Source organism: Lactuca sativa, chromosome 4, assembly GCF_002870075.4.
Source record: "Lactuca sativa cultivar Salinas chromosome 4, Lsat_Salinas_v11, whole genome shotgun sequence".
Classification (NCBI taxonomy): Eukaryota; Viridiplantae; Streptophyta; class Magnoliopsida; order Asterales; family Asteraceae; genus Lactuca; species Lactuca sativa.
Genome location: NC_056626.2, coordinates 33,678,524 through 33,688,978, shown reverse-complemented (window position 1 = coordinate 33,688,978; position 10,455 = coordinate 33,678,524). Strand labels below are relative to the sequence as shown.

The 10,455-nt window shown below is 30.9% G+C and overlaps 1 non-coding gene and 1 pseudogene across 1 annotated transcript; one reads left to right on the top strand and one right to left on the bottom strand.

Moving 5' to 3' along the window:
* The first annotated feature begins 525 nt into the window (after positions 1-525).
* LOC111896467 (F-box/FBD/LRR-repeat protein At1g13570-like) lies at positions 526-3,802 on the top strand (annotated as a pseudogene).
* Positions 3,803-5,487: 1,685 nt separating this feature from the next.
* LOC111896529 (U6 spliceosomal RNA) lies at positions 5,488-5,594 on the bottom strand. The gene has a single exon (XR_002851943.1). It is a non-coding gene; the product is annotated as a U6 spliceosomal RNA (small nuclear RNA).
* Positions 5,595-10,455: the final 4,861 nt, after the last annotated feature.

Sequence of the window (10,455 nt, the reverse complement as noted above, 5' to 3'; positions counted from 1 at the left end):
ATTTTGTTCCGTTTCTATTAAATCTTTTCGATATTATCTGTATTGACAATAAACACCACTTTTTATTGACATATATTGTTAAACATTTATATTTCTAATCACCAAGAGAGGGAAACGTTATCCTCTTTATAGTTTCCTAATTGTTAGTGTGTGTTGGACATTCTTGATACCATATAACATGTATAACAATTATATAATGCTTCTGTTGGGTAGTCTAAGTCTCTAAAGCGTACTTTTGGAAATTATGTAATGTAGTAATATCGAAAATGTGATGACCTTGTGTGTATAATAAGGATTTTAGAACTATTCATCTTGAGGTACCATGTGTTTTTTTTCATTTGTATATATGTCTTTTCGTTCCAATTGGTTGTATCTTTGTTTGAATTTTGAAATACCCAGTTCATATATATATGTATGGCTAATTGATAATATAGTTAAAGAGTCTATTGCAATTAAATTTATTTGGCATTGAATTCTACTTCACAGCCGTGTGGAGTATCCAACACTTGAGGGACTCATCAAGAGATGAAAGCTCAACGCCAAAGTTCGGATAGAATCAGCGGTCTCCCTCAAGATACAATTGAAAAAATTCTGACTCTTATGCCAATTAGAGATGCATTGAGGACAAGCATTTTATCAAAAAGATGGAGGTATTGCTGGACAGGGATCCGAAACTTGTATTTGATGACAATACACTACAAGAAAGTACAACATTACCGGCGACAGGCGTCGTCGCTAAAAGTGCGGCGACGTGTCGTCGCTAAAACGTCGACGCTGATATTTTGTCGCTATTAATTAAGCTGTCGCCGCTAATGCGTGGCTGTCGTCGCTAAAGACTTGTCGCCGCTAATAAGCTAACGTCGCCGCTAAAGACGTGTCGCCGGTAATAACCTATTGTCGCCACTAAAGGCGTCGCCGATATTGGTGTTATATATATATATATATATATATATATATATATATATATATATATATATATATATATATATATATATATATATATATATATTTCACATTAAAATTAAAAAAAAAAAAAAAAAAAAAAAAAAAAAAAAAAAAAAAAAAAACTGGTATGATATTAATTAATCTAATCCTATATCATTCCATTCCAAAATATTAATACAATATCCGTTTAAAATTACTCGTCTGATTTAACATATAACAAAATATCGAAAATACTAGTCTAAAATACTTGCACAAATAAAACATAAAAAAATCCTACAACTATCTACTCGTCATCATCGCTCTCCTCGTTTCCTCCGGTTTCATTTCGTTGTGGCAATGAACGAAACCAATCTTCAAGTGCAGCACTACATTCCGGATCTTTTAACATTGTTTGAAGCATTTCCAACTACAAATACAACTAATTTATTATTTTTTTAATGTTTTTTTTAAATTAATTTAAATTTATTCTATAATTAAATTAAAATTACTAGAAGTACATTGCTATTAATAACCTAATTAAAGCTAAAGTTGTAATGACCAACATTAAGTCACTAAAAGTATGTTGCTATTAAGTTGGCCAAACATTAAGTCACTAACAAAATTAAGCACTTTCAAACCATATACAATACATTACAAGAAGTAAGTTGCTATTAATAGCCTAATTAAGCTAAATGTATACATCCAATTTCATATTTCAATAACCTAATTAAGCTAAATGCATATTTCAATTTCATCCAATTTCATACAATTAAGCCAAATGTATATATTCAATTTCATACAATTTGCATATTCCAATTTAATCCAATTTGCATATTCCAATTTTATACAAATATATACATCTAAGTTTCATGTTAAGGCAATGTGGTATAACTTCAATGTAATCTAAACATAAATTTCAACAAAATACATACAATCCAACAAAATTCCCACAAATATGAACAAAACACACATAATAATTCAACAATCCAACAAAATGCATAACCAACAAAATACATACAATCCAACAAAATGCATAACCAATTCATATTTCAAAATACAAACATAATCACTCAACAAACTTGAAAAATACTCACTATTTATCATCTAAAACAGAAAAATCATAAAGAAGATGAGAAATTTGACCTTGGTTGGGGGCAATTTCGGAATTTTGGCTAAATGTCGACCTTGGTTGGGGTTGTGGCGGTATTGTGGCTGCCTTGAGGGAAGGAGAAGCTAGCTAGCACCGGTCCAAGAAGCAATGCGTCCACCAAGTTGAAAAATTGCGAGATATTGAAGAAAAAACGAGAGAGAAAGAGTTATGGGTAAGCTGTGAATGGCAGAAAGGTAAACTGTGAAGGGTATATGCGTTTAGCATTAGCGGCGACGGCTATTAGCGGCGACGTAGGGCAATAGCGGCGACATTAGGGCATTAGCGGCGACACACGGAGGGAAAACTCAGCGCGCCTTTCCGCTTTCCTTAACAACCGTTAGATTGAAAACAAATCGGACGGCTGGGGTGAAAATGACGCGGATCGCTAAATGAAAGCATTAGCGGCGACGCCTTTAGCGGCGACAGCCAGCAATAGCGGCGACATGTAACGCGTCTTTTACGTGTCGCCGCTATTGCTGGCTCTCGCTGCTAAAGGCGTCGCCGCTAATGCTTTCTTTTCTTGTAGTGATATCATTAATGTTTCATATGATATCGAAGAAATCGATAAACTTAAGCTTGTCAATGCTATCTTCCACGTTTTGTTGCTACATAGGGGTCCGATATCAGAACTTTGTATTTGTTTCGCTGATGCAGAGATTGTTAATGAGATTGACCAGATTAGACTTCATCTTTCATGGAGCAAGAATATCAAGAAATTCGTTTTTGAGATGGATGGATATTACAAGCTACCATGTTCATTTTTTTCATTGCAAGGCTTAGAACACCTATCTCTCAAATATTGTGAAATCGAGCTTCCGCTAATGTTTAATGGATTTGGTATGTTGAAGAGCTTAAGATTCTATAATGTTAAGATCACTGCCAAGATACTTCAACGGTTTCTTACTAGTTGTCCACTACTTGAGGAGATTACCTTGGTAAGGTCGACCATATAACTACTTATATAGCTTTAGTCAACTAAATAACTTCTTAATTACAAAGGTATTTTGATGCAGACTGCATATCATCAAACAGACTTTACAGGAGGAAACAAGTTTACATTTGTTGAGTTGTTCAAGTGTTTACCTTCAGTTCAGGTTGTGAACATCTCTAGGGTTTATATCAAGGTAATTGTTAACTTGGTAGTTTTATCTCATGCAAAGAATATTTAGTTTGTTTTAATCGTTGTTTTGGAATCTGGTTAAAGCATTTTACTGCAGGTGGTATGTCACAAAAGTTCCCCACTTCACTAGTCTACTTGAGGATACTTGTTCTTGATCAAGTGTGTTTTCCTAAACAAGATGAGCTTTCTTCTACTCTCTGTGTGATTAACAGCTCCCCAAATTTGGAGAAGATTAAAATGAAGGTAAATATAAAGTACATGTTATCACATGTTGGTAATGGATATTCATAATCTTATTGACTTCTGATTAGATGATTGCTCTTGCTGGTCAAACTTTGACTACTTTGCTTGATCCTGAAGACTATTCGGGTCTCAACTTGGATCATCTTAAAGGATTGGAGATAACCGGTTTCCATAACTATGCTCTTGAAATGGAGTTTATGAAGCTCATCATGGCTAAGTCACCTCTGCTTAAGAAAGCACGAATCGAGCTCAGCACAACTGTTTCTGTTGACGAAGAAGTTAAGATGCTTCGAGATTTGGTACTACATTCATTTCCACGTGCATCACCAACAGCCAAGTTCATTATCCAACGCCCTAAAAAATAACATGTGAAGGCAAATTAAGTTTTAGTGATGCCAGTTTAGTTGTTAAAATATACGAAATGTTAAAAGAACAATGTTTTTATTGTCTATTTTGAACCTGTTTAGATGTCTTTTTGGATTGATTATGAATACTAGCTATCACAAGTGCTACGTACTTTCTACTCTTTTAAATTCCCAAATTCATTGTATCCATCTATTTTGATGCTTGACCAATAAACACAAGAGTTACAAAATGTCGATGTTATATCATATAATAAAAATACAAAATATATATAAACACAGCCATATAGTAAAACACAAAATGCATGTTATAAATTTACATGTCTATCAAACTTCTTTTTGTAATGATACAAAAAAAAAAAAAAGTCAAAAACAAAATTCTAAGTGTAGACGACTAAATGTAACCAACCAGAAACATTTTCAATCCAATTGTAAATCCTTTTGATCTCTCTCTAAGAAGATGAAAGGAACACCGGAGGTAAACTTATTAAAATGTATTCGTCTTATTTATCTCAAAATTAATAACTTACATGCCATGATTTTGTGAATTTGATATTCAATATAATAAGTTTGTTGCTTTGAACAAGTAAATACAATGTCCTTATTTCGATTTTGATCTTAAATTTACAAATATGACATACCATAAACGCACATGTCAATTCCTTAATTGTCTTTCCGTTTCGAATTGTGCAGGCAACTCCGCTTTTGCATGTGTAACTTATTAAAAATAGGCATAGCCCTGGTTTCTCATGTAGGGCCCGGGATAATGACTTAGGAGGGTAATAAGGTTTCTAGTTTGTCCGTATTAGGTCACTAAGGTTTTTTTTTGTGCGTATTAGACCAATATGGTTGTTATTACCGTTTAAAAATAGTCATTTTACCAGTTAAAACCGGTAAAATGACTATTTCTAAACGGTAATAACAACCATATTGGTCTAATACGCACAAAAAAAATCTTAGTGACCTAATACGGACTAACTAGAAACTTTATTACCCTCCTAAGTCATTAACCCAAATTATTTAGAAAACATGCTTACTAATCAATGTGACTGATTTGTTTGACTGAAAATAGTTGCTTCCATTTAAACTTATCTCACAACCTTTCCAGAACTTCTAAGTCCAAAAACTCATATGATTGATGACCTTCATTACATGAATATGCAACATTTTATCAATAACTTCTTTTTTGTCATTTAAATGTTTACATGAACACATCTATATGTACAAAAACAATCTCACTTTGATACATCCCATCAACGTCTACATTTGATAACGAAGGGAAATGTAAAACCAAGAGGGACTTGCAGATGATGTCTATTATCAATTATTTTATAAAAAGCAAAAGCACAACATGAACTAAGAAACTGAAGATGCAAAATGAATAAAAAAATCAGCACATAAACAATAACATACCGACTATATACAACACATAAACGGAAGTTTATAAAGCATGAAACTTAATGACAGGAAAAGTAAAAAACTTAAAGAAAACTTTATAAAAAGAAAGATCACCCTTACTTGCCACAAATGGTTGAAGACATCAACAAGAAGATCAATCTGACCATGGAATCCACATGTTGTCTGATCATGACTTCAGTAGATGAACTACCGAAACGTAAGAATTGCAATTGAACTCAATTAGCATTTGAAAATTGAATTAGGGTTCCAGAAAAGACGACGAAGGGTTTAAAAATTTTTTTGGACCATTTCTCGATTTGTGTGTGTCATCCTTGCCCAGGGGCCATGCTAATCTTCTCTGTATCGTTCCAATTTTATCGGATGTCCCCAAAGGGACGACTATAGATGAAGAGTTTCACCATATAGAGGAGTAGCAGGTTATATGGGACGATACGAGTTCTAAACGAAGTAGTTTACTGTTGATGGTCATATATTCTCAATGTCTTTAAAATTAGGGTTAATGACTTAGGAGGGTAATAAGGTTTCCAGTTTGTCCGTATTAGGTCATTAAGGTTTTTTTGTGCGTATTAGACCAATATGGTTGTTATTACCGTTTAGAAATAGTCATTTTACCGGTTAAAAACCGGTAAAAGGACTATTTCTAAACGGTAATAACAACCATATTGGTCTAATACGTACAAAAAAAACTTTAATGATCTAATACGGACAAACTGAAAACCTTATTACCCTCCTAAGTCATTATCTCGTAGGGCCCAACCTTTGTGTTTCATTTGTTTTATTTGAACTCTTTCATAATGAAAATGCATATGCTTAGTCCCAAACATAACCAAAACACCTAGAATAAGGAAATCCATCTAGCCGAAGCCAAAACATGTCTTTTTTCATATGAAAACTATAATAATAATAGTAATCTAATCTATACAAATGGCATTTTTGATTAAAAATAATAATAATAATAATAATAAATTTTTTAATTTTTTTGGTAAAATGACCACTATGGCCGGAACAATGTGTTCCAGGGTCAAGTCTGGAATCCTAGAGGAACATTTCGGACCAGAATTCAAGAGTGATTTTTATTTTGTTTTTTCTTTAAATTAAATTAAAGGATGGTTCTTTCTGGCGTGTTCATTTATGTGTTTAATTATGTTTATTGGTTGTTAACTTACATATGGTTTTTTAAAAACAAACTATATTTATTGCAAAAAGTGACGAAACAATATTTGAAACACTTAAATATATTGCATGCAAAAAGATAATCAACATCTTTACTTTTGTGTTTTCAAAGGTTACCATAAATATTTGGCGCCATTATTTACAAGGTAAAAACTGGATGCATTTAAAACTATAAAATCACGAAATTCGATCAACCACCATATACGTTTTCTGGATTTCACTAGCTGACAAGCCTACACTTTTAATATGTTAACATAACTTCCGGTGATCTACTATTTCCAAAACTCACCGATAATTAAAGCTCTAGTATTGGTAAAATCATTCATTCTACTTATGTTCCTTTTCAGTAATTTCACATATGCTTCGTTAATTCCTATAGTTTTTGTTTGTATCGTAGAGATGTATAGCTTTTTGTAAGATTATTAGTCTTAGATTGTTCTTAGGATGATTAGTTATAAATATATATATATATATATATATATATATATATATATATATATATATATATATATATATATATATATATATATATATATATATATATATATATATATATATATATATATATATATATATATATATATAACACATTTCCTTGGCCCTATGAATTCCATAGATTCCTCTTAAAGGTCTGAATTCTAGAAGTATTTGACATTCATGACCTCCACTTCCTTTATGTACTTTCTTATTTTGTTTACACAATCCTAATTTATTTGTAATAAAGATAAAGATTATAAACTTGTTAGTAAATTTTAATTGTTAACAAGCATTCATTTCTCTATTTGACCAATCCCTTTTACTTTAGCATTTAGTTGGTGTTACCTAGATTTAATCACAAGATTCAAGTATTGTTTAGGCAAACCATGATTACCAACACAAATCTAAAATTAAAGAGATTGACCAAATAAAGAAATTAGTGTTTATTTTTATTTTTACAAATAATCTAGGATGCGTAAAAATCGAAGAAGATTCACAAAGGGATGTGGAGCTCATAAATGTCAATTACTTTTACTTTTAGAATTCAGACCTTAATAGGCATCTATAGATGTTTTTCAGACTAAAAAAATGTGTTATGAGCATATATGTACAACTAATCTGCTAAGAATCACCTAACACCAATAATCTCACAAGTAGTTATACATCTCTACAATACAAAGAAAAGATATAGGAATCAACTATGCGTAAGTACTGAAATTGTTGTATAAAAGAATAAACCTAAAACATAGGAATTTACTAATATTAGAGTTTTAAATAGCGGCGACTTCCGGATAAAAAGTAAAGATCACCACTAGTTATGCTAACATTGTCCAAGTGTAGGTTTGTCGGCCAACAAAATCCAGAAAATGTATGTGGTCATAAAATTACACAATTATGTAGTTTTAAATACGTCAAGTGTTGCCATATAAAGAATGACATCAAAAGCTTATGGTAACCGTAAAAAACTACAAAAGTAAATTGTTGATTGTCTCATGCTTTATTGCTTGATGGCAGATAATGATGTATTGACACTTGTCACACTCTTATTTAATTGTCACACTCTTATTTAATTGTCAAATGTCATTTTATGGTTATATTGAAATAATTATTTTCCACATGTCATTTTATGAGTTTTTTTATTTTATTAAATTTTATTTCAATGTAATAATTATAGTAAGTGTAGTAATAAATTGATATCAATTTAATTAATGAACTTACATTTTAATTTCAAAATTTCCAAAATTAAAGCTTATTAGTCTCTTTTATTTATTTAAATTATTTTTAAATTTAAAAATAAAAAAAACATTTTAATTATAATAATTCATTATTTTTCTTATAGGAGTGGGTGACCATTTGTGGGTATGGATGTGGTGAGTATAGTATTGCCATAGTTGGTGTGGGCGGGTAAGTATATGTGTATATATGGGGTTATGTAGGGTGCGGTGAGGTGTGGGGACGAGAACGAGGATGGGTTAGTGTGGGTATGTGTGTGGATGGGTGAGCGAGTAGGTTGGAGTGTGGGTGTAGTAAACTTTTGATTTTGATTGTCATTTTTTGGTTTTCTGTGCACTAAAACTTTGATTTTGATTTTGATTTTTGGTTTTGTATGGATTGAAAGGTTGATTTGATTTTAGGTTCGTCTGTTAGAATTTTAATTTGTTGTTTGTGTTTGAATTGCAGGTTTTGTTGTGCATATATATGGTGTAGCCATAGAATTGGGTGGTGGTACTTCGTTGGGATACAAAATAGGGTGGTGCATCGGAAAAAGGGGGATAAAGAAAAAGACAAGATGTGTGTGTGTGAGAATGTGTGTATGTGTGAATGAGTGAGTAGGGTTGGGATGGGTCCATTTAGAGATGGCAACGGGGCGAGTTTGGGACGGGTTTTGGTAATCACGTCCCCATCCCCCGAATATGAAAATCGATTCCATCACCGACCCGATTCCCAACGGGTACCCGTTTACCAAACACTATCGGGTCTGCGGGTATCTCAACGGGGTAATAGATCACCGTTTAATATTCAAATTAAGAATAATTTTGATGCAATACGAATACAAAACCATTAGACTTAGTGATGCAACCATAAATTCATATCCAAAATAATTTTGATAATTTACAAAAGCATTAAGAGCAGACGTATTTGTTCTGATACATAAGTGGTTACTAGTGGAAAATAAACAATAAAGACACTAGCATTCATAAATCATAATATCACTATTACTCTAAGTACTATGAATAAAAAAATGTCAAAACATTAGCACTATAAATAAACAGGAAGCTATCTCAAAAAATTATCTTTATACTTTTCTTAACAAAGAAGATAACTCAAGGAAATTAATATATATATATATATATATATATATATATATATATATATATATATATATATATATATATATATAGGGTTGGGTTATTTTGTTTTTATTAACTATTGTGTGCCAGAATGCATAGATCTGGACCGTCGGATTGAATATAATCAAAGGTCATGATCTCATGGTCTATGATAGTAGAATATGATAACATATACCATATAATCACACAAATTTCAGCATAAGAACATTTTAGTCAATTAACCTATATTAAAAAAAAGGAAATTTCGGATTTTTAGGGATAATTAATTACTTTATTTTTAAAAATTTGAATATTTTAAATTAACTCAAAATTAAAAATTCGATTTTATTCTGTCAAAATAGTAGAATGTTAACCATAAACTAGTAAATATATTTTTTGATTTTATTCAGTCAAAATGACAGAATGTCAACCATTAACTAGTAAATACATTCTGAAAAGAATACACAAAATCAATTATTGAACTAATAATATACCAAATAATTACATTGTATGATTGTAATTCATTGAATAATAACAACATTCTAAAAGAAAAAAGTAAAAAAAACATCAACATCTAACAAAAACACTAATTTATTTTGAGAGAATATTATTTTTTTAGCAACACTTTATACATTGTAGCATAACACATTCTGGTATAATATTACACTCTCGTTCTCTATGTTTTCGTCCTTCTCCACGTCAATGTTAGCCTCTTCAAAACCTAAATCCACAAAGAAAACATAATCAAATTGCAAAAATTAAAAAATTCAATGCATTCTAAGAGAATAAAAACTATAAATTCTGACAGAATGTATTAAAGACTATAAAGTTTGACAGAATATAGTAGAAAATAAAGACTATAAATTCTGACAGAATGTAGTAGAGACTATAAAGTCAACCATAAAGCATCACAAATTTATTACCAGTTACACAAAATATACTTGTTGTTGACAAATATTCTCAAACATTCTAACAGAATACATTTATATAAAATAAATTCTAATAGAATACATTACATAATTAAAGAGTTGTGATTGAATCATCAACACACATCTGCATTCATTCTCAGTCATGAATTCAAGAAACAAACACACATTTACATTATCGATTTAGAAATATGAACACAAATTTTGACATTTTTAAAACAAAATCCAACTTATGACTGTGAAGTGCAAGTTGTATCAGAATATTTCTTCAATCGAACAGAAATAAACCATAGAAGAAATCAAATTTAATAAGATGATGAACACAATCTTG